Here is a 21,574-nt window from a genome sequence, read left to right on the forward strand (position 1 = left end):
GGCAGGTGAAATGATTTGCTCATGGTCACACAGTGTCAGTGGCGGGATTTGAACTCACAACCTCAGTGTTTTATTAGTCCAGTGCCTCAACCACTAGGCCACACTGCCGGCTACGACTTACAGAAGAGGACATCAAAAAGATGATATAAACAACACAATATGTAACAAACTAAAATGACATAAATAGAAGACAGAAGGGCTCTCATACCTTCGGACACTATAGTAGATTGAGCAGAACTGCTTTCTGGCATGTGCAGGGTCTGGGGTGTAGGGGGCAATGTGGAAGCCTGATACCAGCAGTAAAGGTCCCTTAAGGAATCCTCATAGTCACCGGAGTTTCATCTCTACCTATTATTGTGCAGCAGCATCATTAATATGGAATAACTCCCTAAACCTGTGCAGATTCATTTGTGGATACCAACAAGACAGTTAAGAGACTGCCAGTGGGCAATTTCCAATTGGTAGCCAGGGCAGAGCCAATCAGAGGAGACATGAGGAACAGGAAATATGGAGTTGAGGAGTAGTCTTGCTTGTAAGCTCTTATTATGTGGGATTGATTACTGGCTTTACATTACAACATTATATTTGAAAGTCGCAGTGTAGATTTTTATATTGACTCAGCAGTCTTCATGCTCTTGTCTTGTTAGTGTTATGACAGGACTTCCCTTTTATTTCTCTCAACTGACCATTACTTTTGGGAGTGGATTTTTATTTATTTTTTTGGTCTTGGGTGACTTGACTTTCGGTAAAGCCTGGTAAGAGTGCATTGAGGGCAGAGCTCTATTTACTCAAAGACCCCATCATCCCCCGCCTCCCTTTCCTTATAAGCCTGACACTTCTCAGTAATCTTCTCTCTCCTGCTGCCTGCCCTGTGACCACGCTGCTTCAACGTGAAATTGCTTATCCTATAATTCGGCGTCATGCGCCAGAGGAGAGAAGCTTGCTTTAAAGCCTGCATTCGTCTTTTCCAGGGCAATTCTATCATGCGTGGCTGGTTTCATTTTTCTGTCTCTCTCACCTGCTTATCTCACCCGTCCTCCTCTGATAAGTGTCTTTCCCTGAGGCCATCTGTGCATTGATTCTTGTTCATGATTTCTGATGATTGTTATAATTAAAATGGGCTGCCTTGTCATGTGTGAAGGCAGCCACTGTCAGGTAGATTATACCGCTGTTTGAGTTCTGATGATAAAACACTAAAGAGCAAAGGTGTATCCATGGCACATTGGCATGCTGGAGGGCAAACGTGGAGATTCACAGCTTCCTGGATATTTTGTATATTCTTCATGTTCACTCTGATATCTGGTGTTCCTTTCATTCACACTTACTGTATTTCTCTCCAACGTCTCATCTACATATCGGTCTGAAGCTCATCATTTCCTTGTTTTTACTTTTAACCCAAGGTGTGGTACAGCTAGAAGGCATTCAGTTTTCTGACTTTTCCCATCTATCAGTCAAACCAGATAGCCAGACTATCTTGGAACACTTTTGAGTCATCTGACCATTTTTTCATCCTCTTCAGCCCTTGAAGTTGTTCTTTGCCATTTTCATTCCATTATTTCTTCATCACATTTGTATCAAATTGTATTTTTGTCCACTCTTTAACACACTGTGCTCAGTTCCCATCATTACAGAAAAGACACCATCCTCACCACGTTTGCCTGTGTTTATACTTCCAATCGCCTAAGTTATCTGAGGCAATACTAGCCATGGTTTTTTTATGCATTTCTCCATTCTTCTTAACATTTTTGTTATTTTTACATTCTTCTCAGATTTATTTTCTCATCCTCATCAGCATTTTAACTGGTTTTGCTGTCCTCTTTGATCCAATTTTTCATTCTTCAGTAATCCATCTGTAGATTTACTTTACATCACAACTAATTCTCTTGTTTCAGCTTCTTAGCTCATTCTGTCATGATTTCATTCCACTTAAAGTATATTTAATAAGTAACCAAGAAAAAAAGGCAAACTCAAGACTGAAAAATTTGTCGAAAACCAAGAAGTCAGCTGCACTTTTACTAAGGCTAAATCATGAGACAAAAATAAAAATTAAAGTAAAGTAAAAAATAACAGCAGCTAGTGTAATTGGATTTAACAGCTCAAATACGGATATTATTGAATATGTACACTTGAATAGAAAGTAATTATTCTGATGACCTTTCAAACCTGTCATGTCGTTACTATGGGGTCTTCTCTTTAACCACAGTGGCCTCCCAACAACAGCTATGTAAATTGGCATCAGATGTAAACAAACAAAATTGTGGTGAAAACAATATAAACTAAAAAATATTAAATAATTAACGTGAGCAACCAAGTAAAAATCTGATGTCAAATTCAGGATCTATGGTATAAAAAAACACCAAAACCTGTGTGAAACCTCATGAAACAGTGACAAATAACCTATATAATTAAAATAATATGCATATCCTTTATTTAAATATGTATGTGTATATATATATGTACTGTCATCCCGGCCAATACCCCCAGGCCACCAGATTGAGCCCTCCCTGCAACATGGAGGTGCCCAGAATGCCAGCAGGGAATCATGGACATTGGAGTTTTCCTTTACAGCCCTGCTGGATACCTTGAGGACCAACAGAGGATGCTGCAGGGAAGCCCAGAGACTCTTACATGCCCTATAACCCGGAAGTACGTCTTAGTCACAACGACAGGGGAAATGACGTACTTCCGGGATGAAGAAGAGGACTTTTGATCTGACCTGGAAGTGATAGGAAGTCATGTGGGCTGAGGGATTGGAAACACTTCCGGGTCAGGGAATGTAAAAGACTCTGGGAGATCCCAGACGAGTGAGCTGAGCTGGGGGGCAGAGTGGCAATGTGTCTGGGAGTGGAGAAATTGTATTATCGAGTATTGTATTGTGAATTTATTTATTATTGTGAGTATTGTGGAGAGGAGGGTGCTTTGGGCATGTATTAGTTCAAATAAAATAATAATTTAGACTTTTATCTGGTGTCTGACGTCTGATCTGAGGGTTGAAGGGAACGACAGCGCCCCCTATCTGTCACAGTATATATATATTGTGACGGACAGCCGGGTTCCATGCCCGGTCGGGACGCCCCTGCTGCATGTGTTCCGGGGAAGCCACTATGGACAGCTCAATACCTCCCCCGGGACGCTAGGTGGCAGCCTCCCTGGCCAATGTTCATTTCCCACTCTCCCACGTGGCTCCATGGGACATGGAGTCCTCTACAGCCTGGTTGGGAGATGGGGTGGCCGCTAGGGGGCGCTGCCAAGACTCAAGAGCCTGGCTGGACGAATCTTCAGCCCCACCCGGAGGTGCAATTAGGACCAGGTGGTCAAGCACCTGGAACACTTTCGGGTGGGGTATAAAACGAGCCAGCCTCCACCACTGAGTAGCCAGAATCGTGAGGAAGAGGACGAGGTTGCCTAGGAGGAGTGGTGGTGCCAGGAAGAGTTGTTGTGTGGGACTAAAGTGCTTTGGGACTGTGTATTGCCTGTGGGTCACGGGGAAGGTGTGCGCCCACGGGTGAAGAAAAAATAAAAAGCCTGTATGTGTTGTCCGTGTGCCTCTGCGTAGTCTGTGCCGGGTCGGGCGCTATATAGCGTCTTATACTATATATATATATATATATATATATATATATATATATATATATATATATATATATATATATATATATATATATATATAGTGATGGAAACCTGGGTGCCAGCAAGCCCAAATCCCAATACAAACACACAAGCACAGTCCTGGGTTCAAATACAGGTAGATTTATTAGTCAAATCACCTCAGTTATGTCACACAAGCACATAACACAGGTTTTCTCTCCACAATACTTTCTTCCTAACACACTACCCTCCTTCAATCAAGCATTGCTCCACTACCTCCCAGCTCCGACTCGCCTGGATAAGGGAGTGTGGTCCCTTTTATTACAGACCCAGGAGTACTTCCGGTGCCAGGGCGATTCTGGGTCATATGGAAGGCCATTATAACAGGTCTGCTGCTGCCATCTAGCATGCTGGGGGAGTAAAAAGCCTCCAGTGACGTCTTTCTTTCCCGGTGGGTTGTCCATCCATTCCTTTTGGTCTTTCCTTCCGGGTTTGATCCCTTCTTCTTCCCTGGCCGGGATTCTTATCTGCCTATTAGGAGTCTCCCATCCGGGTAAGGAACCGGCCCCTCTCCTGGCTGGGATGCCCATCCAGCTCACGTGGCATCTGCAATATATATATGTATATGTTGTTTGCTTGTTCTCTATGCTAAATTACTGTCGTTACTCATTACAAGGACGACACGATCTACAGTTGCAATGCACTTGTACAGCGTCCATTTCTGAATGTCCTTCTCCCTCTGACAAAGCACCAGCCTTCCATTGGCAAAACTCCATTCTCCCACCTATTTCTGCCAAATGGCAAAACAAAATTTTCCTTCTTGCCTCTTACAAAACAACATCCACCGTCCTACCTCCAACAACACACCATCCACGTTCTGCAGTTGGATAAAATGCCATTCTCTTTTCTGTCTTTGACCAAAAATTACACTCCTCTCTTCTACCTCAGACACAAGAGATAGAAAAACTCAAATGGGACAGAAGGGGCGAGGTAGCTATCACTTGTTTTTGCATTTTCAACATTTAACCCATCCAATTTTTTACTATCGTGCAGTCATTAGAAAGGATATACTGTACGCATCTTAGATAATAAGGTCCTACTTCACCAAGACATAACTGCTAATGTGACTCTTATCTCTTATCTGTCCAGAGAATAGAGCTGCAAGGCAAACATGTAGCAGGTTTAGATACTTTGTTCAATCATCACTGTCTTTAACATGGCTTAGTATACCAAAAGTGGAAGAAAGAATAATGAGTATGACAGTCACACCATACTACCTAGATTTAGCAAGTTTAGCAACTTTCACACATGCTGCCTGAAGAACCCGATGTGTAATTGTTCGGTTGGCTCTTGGTTCTAGAGGTTACACTACTGTAGCTCAAATGGAGGCTGTGTTCTTCCTTGTGCTACTCTCTTAATCAGCTCCTTGTCTTACATCATAAGAATAGTTTAAGCTATGGTGACCCTCTGAGATGGTGTTCTTGTCTTGCCTACTGTGGCATTATTGTGAGTAGTTTGGGTCCAAACTGTGCTTCTGAAATTTGTGTCCGGCAGTGGTTACCATCTGATTGACGTACAGTATTTATGCTTAAACGTTGGGCAGCTTGTGTTTTGCAACCAGTTCTGCTGAACCAGCTGGTTTAAGCCAGTTCAAGCCTGGCACGGCCATGATCGCTCTTGAGTCTACCCGGAGGTTTTGTTTTTTCAATTCTTTGTATTTATTTTCTCTGTTGTTTATATCATGTTTTGTATTAGTTTTCACGTTTTCTAATTGTTTAGTAATTGTGCCATTATTCTTTCTCATTTCTTTTGTTAGTTTTGATAATTCCCAGATGAATGTAGTTCCTGATACCCTCTTATTTCTTGTTTGGTTATAGGGATAAGACCTTTAAATAGTTAACTGCCCTTAGGTGATATCATTTGGCTTTGTAACACTTTCTGGTCACTACTTAAAGCACCTATTGCCACTGTCTAGTCACAGAGCATTAGCCTTGTAGCCCTCTGCTCTCCTTTTGCGTTTTGAGTCTTCTGACCATTTTTTTTTTTGTTTAGCATTTCTGATTTCTATATTTTTTTGGCATTGCTTAGCAGTCTTCAATTTTGGCTGAAGTATTTTGAATTTTGAAATTGTGGGCGCTGAAGTCGGAAAAAACAACAGGAGTCAAAAACACCAATTTAAAATAAAAAGCAATTTCTTTTTATTCTTGGTGAGAGGAAACTGCAGGCTACAAACCCTGTCACGTCTAGTGTGCTCCAAACCGTCAGCCTAGCCAGCAGCCTGAGGGGTACTTCCTTAAATACTGAAGTTCGTTGAAAAAAAGAAAACATAGCAGTTCATCTTGAGGTTATTACATGGATCGCTGTAGCCCCTGTCCACATCCTGAATTTGTACATGCAAGGAAAACACAGTGTTTTTTACAAATTCAAATTGATCAGTATTTTCACAATTTTAAGAAATACACTTCTGCTAACTTACGTGTACATAAGACCAGTTATAGCGAGTTTTTTCCCTAACGGTTATAGGGTGTATATAACTCAGCAGTTTTAGACAATGCTCACTTCCTTTTTCCTTTGCACGCATATTACTTATAAAATATCAAGGATTACATTTGTTCAGTTAGCTTAGCACATTCCTATTTAATACATAAGTGTCATAACTGATTTATAATATCACAGGGTGTTCTGTTAGTATCAAAAGGTCAGCATTTTCTCATAAAGGAATGCAATTTAATCTAATAATTCTGTGCATAAGCTTAATTCTTTCTCTACCTAAATGAAGAACAAATCATATAAAAGTAAAAGCTCTCTGCAGCATGCTGAATAAAAATACAGTCATAGGTATTGTGAGTTAAATATTTATAATCATTTCAGTTAATGGTTTTTTCTTTCTTAAAATTATGAGCTGAAGTTTTCGATTTTAATTAATTTTATTTCTTCTACCAAGATTTTTATTTTCATTTTTGGTTTTCTTTTTAAATGTTGTTTTCTTTGATTCTTACTTTTAAGTTTTGAAATTTTATGTTTGTATTACAATGCAATGCATATCTGGGGTGATCCTTCTGTAAGAAAGTAAAGTTTTGAGTTAAATTCATATTAATGTTTGCTTAATTTGAATAGAATATAAATTTCTTTCATAGTCATAGCTTATGGTATAGTCTTTCCCCCCCTTAAGTAAGTGAGAGAACCTTCTTACTATAACTGAGAAACAAACAGTGTGATAATAAGCTTAGTTGTGGTAAGAACAGGTCCCAATAAAGAGGGACTTGAAAGACCCATTTTCTACTCACAAATGGGATAAGCATACAGTTTTCTGACCGTTTTGAAATGGTTCAGAAATGTTAAGTAAATAATAACAATCTGAGATGTAACAAGATTTAAACTTTGAACTGAACTTTTCTTAACATTCATTTTTCTTTTTTTGTGTGAACTGTTTTATTTTGAAACTTAACTAAACTTTTTAAAATGAAGATATTTTGTCTGTGGAATCATTTCTGTGCGTCAGGCTTTTGTTGAATCCCATTTTTTAGTTGAAGCTGCTGAACTTTGGAAAAACGCAGCTACTCCTTCCCTGTCCAATCTGAGGATGAAAAAAAACAAAACAATTCCATTGCTTGCTAAAAATCTTTGTGCTTCATATGTTTGTATTTCAACCTTTAGCTTATGTCCATGAGTTTGTTTCTTGGTCTTCGTTTTGGCCATGAATCATGGTTTACTTTGATCTTCTGGTTTTGATCTCTTTTGATTTCACGTTTCTCATTGCTTTTACGCTGTTTATTCAATTTCATTAATACATTAAATAACTAACACTATCATTCTGAAAAGTTTTTAATGTTTTGCCTTGTTCACTTTGACTCAGTGGACTGATGTGAGTGCCTGTCCACAAAGACACCATCTCACTGGAAACACGACCTACACTGAAATAATCACCAAAGGAGAAAAGAATTGTGCACAGTAATTCAGGCATTCAGCAAACAGGCAATATGTAAAGTTGAGAAAAAAATGATTTTACATCAAACAGAAATTAACTTCATTTCTATAGAATACAACTCTCTGAATGATAGACAATTTTTTTTTGTGTTTCCAACTTTTCCGCAACATTACATAGCAGTATTTGTGTGTTTGGATTCTGTAACAGATATGTGTTCCTGTTAGAATATATTTTGTGTAAAATTATTTGTAATAATAAATTTTTATTTTATGATTTTTTTGCCATACCTTTTATACTAATGATTTTCTCGACATCTATGTTTTACCATTTTGTACCTTTGTATTTCTATAAGTCCTGCTTTTTTGTGTGGCTGTATGCATACAATACAATACAATACAATACAATTTATTTTTGTATAGCCCAAAATCACACAAGAAGTGTCGCAATGGGCTTTAACAGGCCCTGCCTCTTGACAGCCCCCCAGCCTTGACTCTCTAAGACAAGAAAAAACTCCCCAAAAAAAATTGTATGGAAAAAATGGAAGAATCCTTGAGCAGTTCAAAAAGAGGTTTGTTTCCAGGTTTGTTGGGTGTGCAGTGGGTGTCAAAAAGAAGGGGGTCAAGTCAATACAATACACAGAAGAGAACAAATCCTCAATACAGTATAAAAATAAAAATTTTAGAAGTACGGAGTAGAATTTAACAGTGAATGATATCACATAATTTGATTTGGATTGGTTTAGAGTCCTGGAGACCTCATCCATCAAGCTGCGTCCCATTTGGCCATTCCACAGCTGAAACAGTGCTAATCTGATGAAAGGACCCCTCTTTCCCACGATTCCTGCGATCCTCCATCACGGATGACTTTTCCTTAGGCGGGCAAAACAACTTGACAGGTGGGCCGTGGCACCAAGTGCCACATTTGAGTACCGAGAAGAGAAACAGAATAGGTGAGGGGTAGTATTCAATTATAACTATCATGTGTAATAAGAGGAGACCAGAGACGTAGAAAGGTTTGGGGCAGCCACCCGTTTAATGCGGTTTCCCGGCTGCAAAAGTCTTTGAGGCATTTTTAAACAGTTGTTACACAACAGAGTCCAAAACAGAACTGCCTGCCTAAGCAAAGGCAGTGAGCTTTATAGCACAGAGGGCGGAAATGATGTCGTCCTCTGGGCCGGAACTGGATGTGACATCATCCTTGGGGCCGGAACCGGAAGTGACCTCATTCTTGGGGCCGGAACCGGAAGTGATGTGTCCTTCCTGGAAATAGCGGCTCCTGGTAGGATTTCCCGGGTAAGACCTGCAGAGAACTCAGAAAGAGCGTCAGTGCACCCCGCCCCCCCCTGGGCAGATGTATAAACAGTATTGTCTAAGCCCTTCAGCTGCTTCCCGTGTGTGACACATGTTACTTATGTTTTAGTGCTAATGACTGACAACAGAGATGTAGTCTGTACAGTTAATCAGCAGCTCTAGTCAGGAGATGCTAAACTGAAGTAGTGAGCCGGGATTTAAAAGCTGAGACCGAAGGGTCATCTCTTTTAGTAGCAGGAAGACCATTCCACAGTTTAGGGGCCCTGTAACTAAAAGCTCGACCTCCCACTGTTATTTTATTAAACCTTGGAATCATAAGAAAACCGGCATCTTGAGATCTTAATGTGCGCTCTGGTTTGTAAGTCATGATAAGATAGGTAGATAGATAGATACTTTATTAATCCCAAGGGGAAATTCACATAATCCAGCAGCAGTATACTGATACAAAGAAACAATATTAAATTAAATAGTATTAAAAATGAAAAATAATGAAAAAAATTAAGTTCAGACAAGTAAGCAGGACCTTGGCCATTTATTCATGGATGCAACTGTTTTGTGCTGGTATCTGTTTTTCATTTTCGCTGAATGTTTTCTGCATGTATTGATCCTGGCAACAAATAACCATTAATTCTACAATAAAAATTATTCTGGCTAGCTATTATCTCTTCTGTCCGAAAATAAATTAAACCAATGTGTGCTATGCAACCACTATGGGCATGTGGCAGTTTGGTGATAATGAAGACTACAGAAGAGTAGCAGGCAGACAAAAAAGGTAGGGGTAGGAGAAACTATAAACAGACATGCAAAAGCAACATGACAACATGTTTACTTCTCTGTTCAACCTGATAATAATGTTGAGCCAGTCAAGATTCTTCCAAGCTTCTTTACCACTTCTTTAGTTTTTTGTAATGGATACTATCATATGGGAATCAGAAACCAAATTGAAAGTGGGAGAATGCATGTAGAACTTTTGAAAGATGATTTAAATAAAAGCCAAATAAGGATAGCTAGTGAAGGAATCGTGAACTCATACTGCACTCATTAGTATCACCTATCGATATACGAGCGTAAAACTATACAGTAATTGCAACAGACAGAAGCTGGCACAGTACAACACATGTCTTATGGGTAGTTCAAACACACGCAACACATAGCTCTGCCGTTAGTCTTGTTGAAGGTAAAGTGAAATGAACATGAATGCGCCGCTGAGGGATTGCACCATTGTTGAACAACGTGCCACTGTAAGCTTTCTTTAGGTAAAGGAAGTGAAACCTGCTGAAATTCACCGAAGGATGTTGACTTATGCACTAAGAAAGTTGTTTGGGTGCCCATCTTGCACAAACTTTACAGTACCCCATGTCATCACATACTATGGCATGTGCAGATCCATAACTGACGTGCAAATGTGCAGAAACAGTTGACATTGTAATCCGTTGGTCTTCTCCGATGAAGGGACTACGTCATGTCATGTGTGCTTGTGTGTGAAATTTTAATGGTCGACTAGATTTGAGCTTTGTTTGTCATGGTTTGTTCTTCCTAGTTTAAACCTTCCTTCCTATTCAAAAACTTTTCATTGAGTTATCCTGCTTTCACTTCCATACTGAGCCAACATGCTTGTCTGTATTCAGCAGGTTTCACTCCCTCTACCCAAAGAAATCTCACTGCGGCACATTGCTCATCAATGGTGTAATCCAGCAGCGGAGTATCCATATTCATTTGACCTTGGCTTCAACTAGAATAAAAAGCAAATTGCTGCATTGTGTGTGTTCAAACTGCCCATAAGCCATCGTAAATGTTTTGTATTGTGTCAGCTTTTAACCGTTGGTGTTACTGCTCCATTCTTGAATTGCCTTTTTTATTTGATTTACCCTTGTAATTATCTATCCATTTTCTAAACCCACTTTTTCAAGCCAACTCTAATGGGAGATGTAGTTTATGTGGGTAACCATTCAGTAAATACCAAGTCACATTCACCCACTGATACACCCCAACAAGAGTAATTTAGACTTTATAATTACCTTAAGAGCACATCCATGGACTATGAGATGTCATCAGCGCAAACATTATGAGAACATGTCATTTCTAGACAGAAGGTACAGTTTCTGAGAATCAAACCGCAACTTCAGCACTGTCAATAATCAGCCCAGGTGCAAAATGAATCTTCCTTTTAGATAGATAGATAGATAGATGATAGGCACTATATGATAGATAGATAGATAGATAGATAGATATTTTATTTTTAAAAGCAAACTTTATTAAATAAACACAGGAATAAATACAAAAAAAAACACAGTAAACTCAAAATCTTAAGTCTTACAAAAAAACACGTACACACTTTCCTAATGATGAATATTCATTTTAAACCATTACATATTCATATTGTTCTTGGAGTATATATTTATCTAATCCCCCATTGTTTCCACCCTCCAATCCCACTTATTCTCAATTTATCCACCCAATTTATAAAGGAATGAAACACCAAAGTCAAAGCACAAATTGCAAATTATCTTCATCACATACACAAAGCACATTATTCACCACATTTCCTTAAACTTTGCTAAATTATTTGTGGACTTATAAAAATTAAAATCCACTAATATCCTACTTTCACATACTTTTCTAAAAATACAACAACATTTTCATTTCCACTCCCAGTAATCTTGTTTTTACGGGTCTTCCATATTGACAGTTTTGCTTGCCCGATAATAAAATTAATTAAGTTCATATTTTCTCTGGTGTGTTTTGTAATTCTAACCCCAAACACAAACACCGTGCCATTATACGGGACCCCAGCCCTTCTACTATTCTTTCAATTTCACTAAAAAGGTCTGGAGCCTCTCACAATACATAAATGCATGAAAGACACTTTCCCTCAGACCACAAAAGGGCAGCAATCTGAGACCCCGGACATATAATCGATAAGAAGGAGTTCACCGCTAGTATCCCATGTACCAACCTCCACTGCAGGTCTCCCACCCTACTGGCCAATGGCGGCTTGTACAACGACCTCCATGCGGGGTTCAGTCCTTGAGGGGCTCCAAGCTTGTCTCTCCATGGTGTGTCGTGTCTTCGTGTCCTCAGCTGCTCCAGGTTGTTCACCTTCACACAAATCCTGTACAGCTGTTTCCCCGGCACTGTAGGTAGAGATAACGCCTCTAGAGAACTTAAGGCTAAAACATTAGTCTCACCATCCCTCAGTTCAACAGCCGGAGACACAGTAAGCGTTGGAAAAGGTGTTTCGTCAGTTGGCTTCAATTGTGATGAGAAAATTCCGTGCAGGAGTGTCATGGATTCCCTGTCCATTGATGATTGTACCTGCCACAGAAACTTCTCCATTAGGCGGACTGAGTGTACCCCTGTCTCCACTGCTACCACTTGTGCACTTTTCCAAGTGTAATTTTCCCAGTCAATTATGTCCTTTATTGTGGTTATTCCATGTATTATGAAATGATTAATACAATTTTCAGAAAGTCCTGTAGCAGTGCCAACAGCAGGATTGTAGAACAGTGGTTCATGAAGGACCCAAAATGTGGAGAGGTCATCACAGTCCTTTTTTATCAACAGCAGTTGCCACGCTGCTAGAAGGCTTTTATAAAACCTGGCACCTGTAAAGTCTTGATCTTATCTAAGTGGCACAGCAGTAAACTTTTCCCAAGTCCCATATGCCTGGCTTGTTTAAAGAAGAGTACGGCTAAGTTCATCCACTGGCTCTGCTCGACAGGATACAGCAGTTTTGAATGGTCTGAAGGCGGAAAGCAGCAATCCTGCTGGTAATGTCAATAAGTCCTTGTCCGCCTTCATCCAATGGTAAAATAGAACGCCCTTCTGTATCCAATGGGTACCAGTCCAAAAAATCCATGATCGCCTTCTGTATCTGCTGAACAAGCAAAGGTGGAGGTTGTAGACAAATACACTTATGCCACAGGCTGGAGGTCACCAGGTTATTAATGACCAGCATCCGTCCTCTATAGGATAACTGAGGGAGTATCCACTTCCACTTGGCAAGCCGAGCTGTAACCTTGTCCAACAGACCCTCCCAGTTCTTTTGGATGTAGTGGTCATCTCCGAGATGGACTCCCAGGTACAGGAAGCCTCCAGTTGTCCACTGCAGACCCCCCTTCAGTCGAGGAGGACTACATCCTTTCCAGTTCCCAACCAACACTGCACTACTTTTGTTCCAATTCACTTTAGCGAAGATGCTTTGCTGTAATTCCTCAGACAATCAGTTAATTTGTCCAAATCCTTCTGGCTTGTGATGACCACAGCAAGATCATCTGCATAAGCAGTGACTTTCACAGGGTCCATGTTGCAGTTGGGGATGGAGAGACCAGTCAGCACCTTCCTCAGGTGCACCAGGAAAGGCTCCAGCGCCAGAGCATATAACATGCCGGACAAAGAACATCCCTGTCTGACTCCTCTTCTGACACTGAAAGGTGCACACAAGCCACCATTGACCTTTATGATACCAGAAATGTCACTATAAAGTAAACGAATATGTTTAATAAAAGACCCCCCAAACCCAAACGCCTTCATGGCATTCCATAAAATGAGTGACTGACCCTGTCAAAAGCTTTTCCTGGTCAAGAAAAATAAGACCAGTCTGAAAACCAAACAGTTCTGCAGCAGCCAAAATGTCCCGAATTAAAAAAATGTTATTAAAGATGGACCTGCCAGCCACGCAGTAATTCTGATCAGGATGCACCACTCTCCCTAAAACTTGGACCATCCTGTTGGCTAAGGCTTTAGAGAGAACTTTATAATCAGCGCATAAGAGAGACACAGGCCGCCAGTTCTTAATGAGACACAAGTCTCCCTTCTTCGCAGCAGCGTGATCACGGCTCTACGGCAGCTCTGCGGTAACAAGCCAGTTTTAAAACTCCATTGGAACACTTCCAATAAGTCCAGGCCGATGACATCCCAGAACTCTTTATAAAACTCCACTGGTATTCCATCGATTCCGGGACCTTCCCTGTTTTCAGCTGTCCCAGGGCTGTGGTGAGTTCTGCAAAGGTCACCTCTCTATTTAGCTGTGCCACATCTGCATTGGGCAGCTGCGGTAAGTCCTGCAAAAAGGCCTGTTGGTCTTCACTGCCACCATCTCCATCTGCAGCAAACAGAAGTTCATAAAATTCGCGGACCACCTGCCTTATTTCACTGGGCTCTTGTGTCTCACTGCCATCGGGTGTTCTTATGCAATGTAAGATTTTACTCTGCGAGTTTTTTTTCTCTAAACCAAAAAAATATTGAGTTGGTGCATCCATCTCAGTCAGTCGTTGAAACCGGGCCCTCACTAAAGCCCCCTGAGCTCTGGTCTCAAGCAGGTGAGCCAACCCCAGTTTAGCAGAAGTCAGGCTCGCCTGAAGCTGCTCATTTGGACCCTTCTCTAGAAGCTGTTGAAATTCAGCTATTTTAATTTCTAAAGCTGCCATTTCTGACCGCAATACTTGGGTGACATTTCTGGTATACTCCTGACACAAAGCCCGATGTGACTCTTCCCAACCTCCCACCACTGTTGTAAGCTGGTGAACTCCTTCTTCATAGCCTTCCAGCCTCCCCAGAAATGAACAAATAACTCTTTAAAGTTCTGATCTTTAAGGAGGAGTGTGTTAAAATGCCAGTATGGACTACGGGGTCTGTAAGTGTTACAAATAAGTGTACAACACACCAAACTGTGATCAGAGAATCCAGTAGGCACAATAGAGCACACCTTAAATAAACCTAACAGGTGCTTAAAACTATAAAAATGATCGAGTCTTGCCATTGAGATCGTATTTCCACTCGTCCGCCCCAGGTGTATTGCCGACAGGCCCCATTTTAGCCCTCCATACATCTTCCAGCCCAATGTCCTTAATTATTTTACCTAAAGCTCGTGCTGAGCGAGGGTGCGTTCCAGCCCATTATTTCTGTCTATTCTGGTATCAAGTGTACAATTAAAATCCCCTCCTAACACCACCACTTCCTCAGGGTCACACTTGGATAAAAGATCTCCTAACTTGTTAAAGAAGTGGAGCCTCTCCTCACCCTCATTCGGTACACATTAATGAAAGTGACGACACTGCCTTGAAGTTTCACCGTCACTTTCAGGAGTCCCTTTCACCAGCTCATCAGTGCTGCAAACTTCTACTTGAAGTCCTCCAAGAAATAAAATGGCCACTCCAGCACTAACATTTGTCCCATTACTAAATAAAATGTCCCCCTTCCAATCTCTGCTCCACTCCCACTGATTTTGCTCATCAATGTGGGTTTCTTGTAGAAAGGTGACATTCAAGTCTTTTGTCTGATAAAATCAAACAATGCGACCCTCTTATCTGGACTTCTCCCACCGTTAATATTTAGGGTTCCTATGTGTACACTTGCCATGGTAACAGAATAGATAGATGAACACACAATGAAACACAGGGACCACCACAAAGACTGTGGAGTAGATTTAACAGGGGGCTTAGCCATTAGGTGGTGTTTAGATTGGACTGTTTTCTCAGTTTACTTGTTAAATTCTTTAGCCTCACGAGCTCTTTAACATCAAACATTGCGGAGACTGCTTTGTCTCGTCGCAACCCGCGGACAGACGATAGAAAGAGGTCAATGTCAGGGAAAAATTCGGCCACATCCACCCCTTTTTTCCGGCGGTATTCACCAAAAACTCTTTCACACTTTGAGCGCTGTAACCCCCCCTGGCTTTTAACTCTGGGGGCTCCGAGGCAGCAGACCCATCGGAGATATTACCGTCGTCGTTTCTTCCCCGACACTCCCGCATTTGAGACGTTATCGGCCGTCTCCGCGAAGACGGAAAATCCTCCTGACAAGGACCATAGGCGGGATCCTCTCCAACGACCCCGAGCCCTGACTTAAAACAATTTTCTTTCGTGCCCGATCTTCTCTTTCTCCTTGCCTTTTTGAGCAGGACGTTTAAATTCACTTTTTTCCTCTGTCTCGTTGCTGCCTCCCTCATCCATATCAATTTCTCCCCACACACTTTCTGCTGCAGTCGCTGTTTGATCTACCGTTTCACTACCGCCTTCATTCGGCTCATCTCTGGGCGGCACTTGATTCTCCTGCCCTTCAGCTCTAGTAGCATTTTTATTCTTATCACCTTGCGCCTCTGCGCCATCAGCCACAATTTCGTGATCTTCCACTTTCTGCCCCTCTATTTCTGTATTTGTACGGCTAGTTTTCTTGTTCCCGTGGTGTTTCTCAGGACACTGTTTAATTAAATGTGCTTCACTCCGCACCCAAAACATTTCATTTCGTTAGAAGTGACGAAAATCACATAATCGAAACCGTCCACTCTAAACTTCATTGCCACATTTAATTCGTCATCCATTCTATTTAAAACCATAAAACTTGTCTCCTAAATGACAAGACATGTTTTAAATCAGGCGATTTACAACCTAAAGGAATGTGCCGAATTTTCGATACCAGACGCCCATGCCGCTCCAACTCTTTCGCTATAGTTTCATTTTTGAGAAAAGGCATGAGTAACATTTGAAATTGTTACTCTACGGGACGGACGGCTAAAGGGGAAACCTGTACAAAGGAGCCATTAATAACCACCCCCTTCTCAACCACTGTCGGAACTAAATCCACAGAGCTCAAAAAAACCACGATATTCCCGCTCATTCGTGAAGCTGACTTAATATTGTCACATCCGACCACTTCGCCTACCGCCAAAACCCCCGCCTCTAAAGGAACAAACTCCTCCGATATAAGTTTAATCCCATGGCGGCGGCTCAAACGCTCAAGATTAGCAGCCATTGCGGCTGCCGTGGCCTAAGCCACTCAGTACAAAAACAAGTGTAGCTGTTTTCACCAAAGAAAAGATAGAAATAAGAAACTAGAAAATTAGAAGAAAAAAGAATCACCACACTCACCTCAGCGTCCACCACCAGTTCCACTCGCTCACACTCAAGACAACCACCCAGCATGCACAGCGACAGCAAGAACAGGAAGGAGATAGATAGATAGATAGATAGATAGATAGATAAGGCACTATATGATAGATAGATAGATAGATAGATAGATAGATAGATAGATGATAGGCACTATATGCTAGATAGATAGATAGATAGATAGATAGATAGATAGATAGATAGATAGATAGATAGATAGATAGATAGATAGATAGATAGATGATAGGCACTATATGATAGATAGATAGATAGATAGATAGATAGATAGATAGATAGATAGATAGATAGATAGATAGATAGATAGATAGATACTCTATTAATCCCAAGGGGAAATTCACATAATCCAGCAGCAGCATACTGATAAAGAACAATATTAAACTAAAGAGTGATAACAATGAAGCATAACAGACAGACAATAACTTTGTATAATGTTAGCGTTTTTAGAGAGTGCTTTGTATAACTGTCTTGGCTCCGTAATCACTCAGGGTGTTGTTCACTTTCCCTAGAGTAAGCACAGGGTGCTGGAATCATAACGGCCAGTTCTTCCACAGAGCTAAATAAAGAACTCCATTTAGCCATTGGCTGAACTGACTGCTGACTTCTAGCATGGTGGAGTGTCTCCCTCAGCATACTATTATAAGCATGTTTATAAAACAAATATAAAAAATTAAAGGAATTAGATAATGCCAGCATAAGGTTGTGGTTTTTCAATAGAATTAAATATAGCAGAAAGGGAAATGTGAGTTACACCTACCTAACCAACACTAGGAAACTACTCTCATCAAGCCTAGAATGGCAGTAGAAAGAGAAGTTTGAGATTCCAATTGCAAACACGGCGGCTGGTACAGACCCTTATTTGCACTATTTGTGATTGGGGCATAATGAGTTATTCACACTAACACAGTTTGGCAAAGGAGTTAGTTATGAGGTGACACATTAAGCTTGATCTTCTGCCTCAGTAAGTTGAGATTCACTGACCCTGCAGATTTTTTTTTTTCTGTTAATGTGTGCACTTGCAAGTGAAATGCAGGCTCAATCAGCAATGCAACCCAACATCCTCCAGGAAAGGTGTTTATTTGACAGTTCGTTATGAGTCCTGTGAGAGCTACTTCTAAATCTGACTATCTCTGATAGCCAAATGGGAAATAACACAAAAGACACATTTTATGAAAGCAGAAAAAAATTATTTTAACTCTGTCAATGATGCAGATCACCAGAGACCCAGTGGATAGGTGATATAAAGTGGTCTTTATATTTTACAGATGAATAGCTGAAATGTAAACCTGTTTTTTTGGCCTCATGCATATTAACAACCCAGCAGCTTTGCACCAGGGCCTTTTGCAATAAGGGGACATTTTGCAAGTTAAGCGCAGGAGCTTCTTCTTTCTGTGGTAGCAGAGATTCCAATTATAGATCTCCCGAATGTCACATTCAGTCTGAATGCTGCTCACCCATTCAGAGTCATGTCAAAGCAAACAAGAATGTATATTTATATGGAAATGGAGACTTTGTTGCAGACGTGATATTGCTATGTACTGTTCCACTTTCTGCTTTGAAAATGGATGGTCCTCACTCCTGTCACTCAGTTCACAGGGGGGACATAACGAAAGTTTCATCTGTATTTTCATGTCACTAAATCATAACCAATATCACAAAACAGCCAGTTGGATTACTGGATCAGACTAGGCAGGCACAAGGGTCTCCTGTGACTACATGAGACAGTTCACCCACTTGCTCTTGCTAAGACAGTGTTAGAATTAGCTTATAAAAAATGCTGAATTGATAAGACAGTTAACCCTTCTGTGTTGTGTTGCTTTGTACTGTGCTCTTGTCAGGTTTTCAAAATACCTTGTGATGGTTATGATTGTGAAAGATTACATTTTTAAAATAAAAACGTTTGGGATATTACAATATGCTACAGTGGGCTGGTGCCCTGCCTGGGGTTCGTTTCCTGCCTTGAGCCCTGTGTTGGCTGGGATTGGCTCCAGCAGACCCCCATGACCCTGTAGTTAGGATATAGCGGGTTGGATAATGGATGGATGGATGGTATTACAATATGACTGTAGGTAAAAAGTTAATTTAAACTCCCACATCTTGTTAGAGGCAGACATCTGTCTTGGGAAGTCATCTCACACATCATCATGCCAGTGTCGCAACTCTTAAAGCTTTATGAGTATCATGGTACAAGACTTGCATGCATACAGTAAATGCCCTTTGAAAGTCACACTCAGCCATCCACTGATGGGCATGCCCAAAAAAAGGTTAAAATAAAGGACTGCAGCATAGCACGCCACCTTGGATGCCAATGTGCCATATTGAAAACAGACACGAAATCAAGAAAAGGCACTAAAAATGTGAATCAAGGGCACAATCCACACAATGTTGTGATTGCTGTTCTTCATCTTAATTTTTTTTGAAACATTACATTTTTTTTTTTTTTTTCATACATTTGGAATAGCAAGCATGGCCGCGTGAGGTAATGACAGCTCAGGACTACAGCAAGAGGTAAATAAAAAAAGAACTGAAAATAGCTCTCGTTGGTTTGCATCTGTCTTGCGGGAATCCAAAAAAAGGACCGAGGGAAGGTTCTGTCTACTTTCAGCAGAGCTCCTTCTCGCGGTTGCTCAGGCCAAAAGTGATGCCTCCTTCTGGAACACCTGGGACTTTATGGCAGTGGAACTGTAAGGGGCGGGGCTAAAGCCTTCGGCAGGCGGGTTCTCAGCACTGTGGGGAAAGAAGCAGATGACAGTGTTAGCGACAGCACCCCCTTCCATCTCAGTGGGTTATTACATACCTCAACTGAGCCTGTGAGGAGATCACCCAATGCAACACACAAGAAATAAGAAAGACTTTTTATTTTGTTTATAATATTTTCCTATAGTTAATACTGTATTATATACTGTCTTGTTTTGACTGTTTTACTGTAATGCTATTTTCTTTTTAATATGAGTTACCATTTTGAGTAACTGTCTCTAAGAAGAGACTTTGCAGGAGTGACATCATCAGCATGGCCGTAGTTAACCCTGGATTGTGCACATCCCTTTGTTGAAGTTTGTGGAAACTTCTCAAAAACACTAGAAGAAATGACTTGTTATGGTTCTGATGAAAAATAGGATTGTTTATCTGGTTGTGTTGTTTTTACTTTGACTTTCTTTTCCTTCCATACGTATAAACACACCAGACAAAAAGATTAAAATATTCAAGGATGCACAAAAAAACTAGAGAATTTGAACAAAGGCTATTGTAAAGGTGTGATGCACTTATAAGTTTCTGTTATCCATTAATTGCATGATTGCTATATGACTGATGTATTAGAGCAATAGACACGAGTAAGATGGGCCGAGAGCAAACTACAACCAAAGGCAGTGGCCATTCTTTAATTATATTAAAATAACAAGATATAAAATTGAAGAGCTTCTTTTATTACTTGTCTACAAAAAGCTGCTTTCACACTAGAACTTTCAGTATGAAAATAATTATAAAGTTTGGGAAAAGGCTATCCTGGTGTGGAGCATGGGTAGGTGAAGAAATTCAGCATGCCAAGACGCTAAGGCTTTTTGCTGTGTTGTCTAACTTTATAAAGCTGACTATGCAAAAACAGGGTAATACTTTACAAGCAGAAAAAAATCAGCCCCTCTTCCCCCAATTTCCTGATTTAATGATCATCCTTGCAGTCCATTATTTGTAGTACAGAGTTGCAGAGGGCTGTAGCCATTCGAGCAGCATTGAGCTTTAACCATGGACAAGGTACAAATCATCACATGGCTCCCTCACTTAAACATGGAGAAAACTTATGCTTAACAATGAACCCTGCTAGCCAGTTGTCACACATTTACACATGAGAGGCAGCTAAAGGGCTTGAATGAGAGAAATTCCATGCCGGACCAGGGGGTGTTGAAGTGTATTAACCATTCTTCTTCTTCTCCTGCAAACCATTCTCGGGAATTCCACGTGGTCCTGATGATGTCACTTCCGGTTCTGGCCCAGAAGGCTTCACTTCCACTGCTGACCCCAATGACATCATTCCCTCTGCCTCTCCTTAAATACCACCATTTCTCATCTATGCATTAGTTCCATTTTGAACTCCATGAAGCCAGTTGCTTTACCTACAATATACAGGGCAGCTACCCCAAACCTATTTTGTGACTCCGTCGTGTTCTTGTTGTGACACAGTGTTTGAGGTGTAGAAGGAAGCTGGATTAGCTGAAGAAAAGTCGCATGACTACAGAGCAATCACCAAAACTCCATGTAGTTGGTGATGAGGGTTGCTTTCAAAAATCTAAAAACTGTTTGCAGAGCTAGGAGGCAGTTATTCTGACTAGAGTATTATTATTATTATTATTATTATTATTATTATTATAGTTTAGATCTGATTTAGTGCTTAGCTTCTACTGAAAGAGTCATCATCAGGCTCAACATTTCACATTTTAAGGAGCAAATCTTTAACCTTCAGAAATAATAACCAAAGTGTCTGACACAATTGAATGCTGATATAAAGTACATTAACTTCCTAGAGGTATTTCTTTATTATTTACGTTATAGACTGTTCTGTAGAAAACATAACTTCACTATGCTCAATGCTACCTTATACTTATCTCAGGAGGTTTTGAGTTCTGGACAGACATATGGGTTCAGATATGCTGTAGCATTTGGCAAAGCTGGCAAACAAATTTGTAATGCAAAGATAAAGCTTACTGATCTGTTGTAATTGGACTTACACATATTTAAAAAGAGGGAACAATAGAATTGCACATTGTGCTCTTGATGCAGCAATAATCAAGTTTTTCTGCTTTATTTAAATGTAGCATGAGAAAGTTTGGTTACTACTATGTTGAAGCACC

Source organism: Polypterus senegalus, chromosome 10, assembly GCF_016835505.1.
Source record: "Polypterus senegalus isolate Bchr_013 chromosome 10, ASM1683550v1, whole genome shotgun sequence".
NCBI lineage: Eukaryota > Metazoa > Chordata > Cladistia > Polypteriformes > Polypteridae > Polypterus > Polypterus senegalus.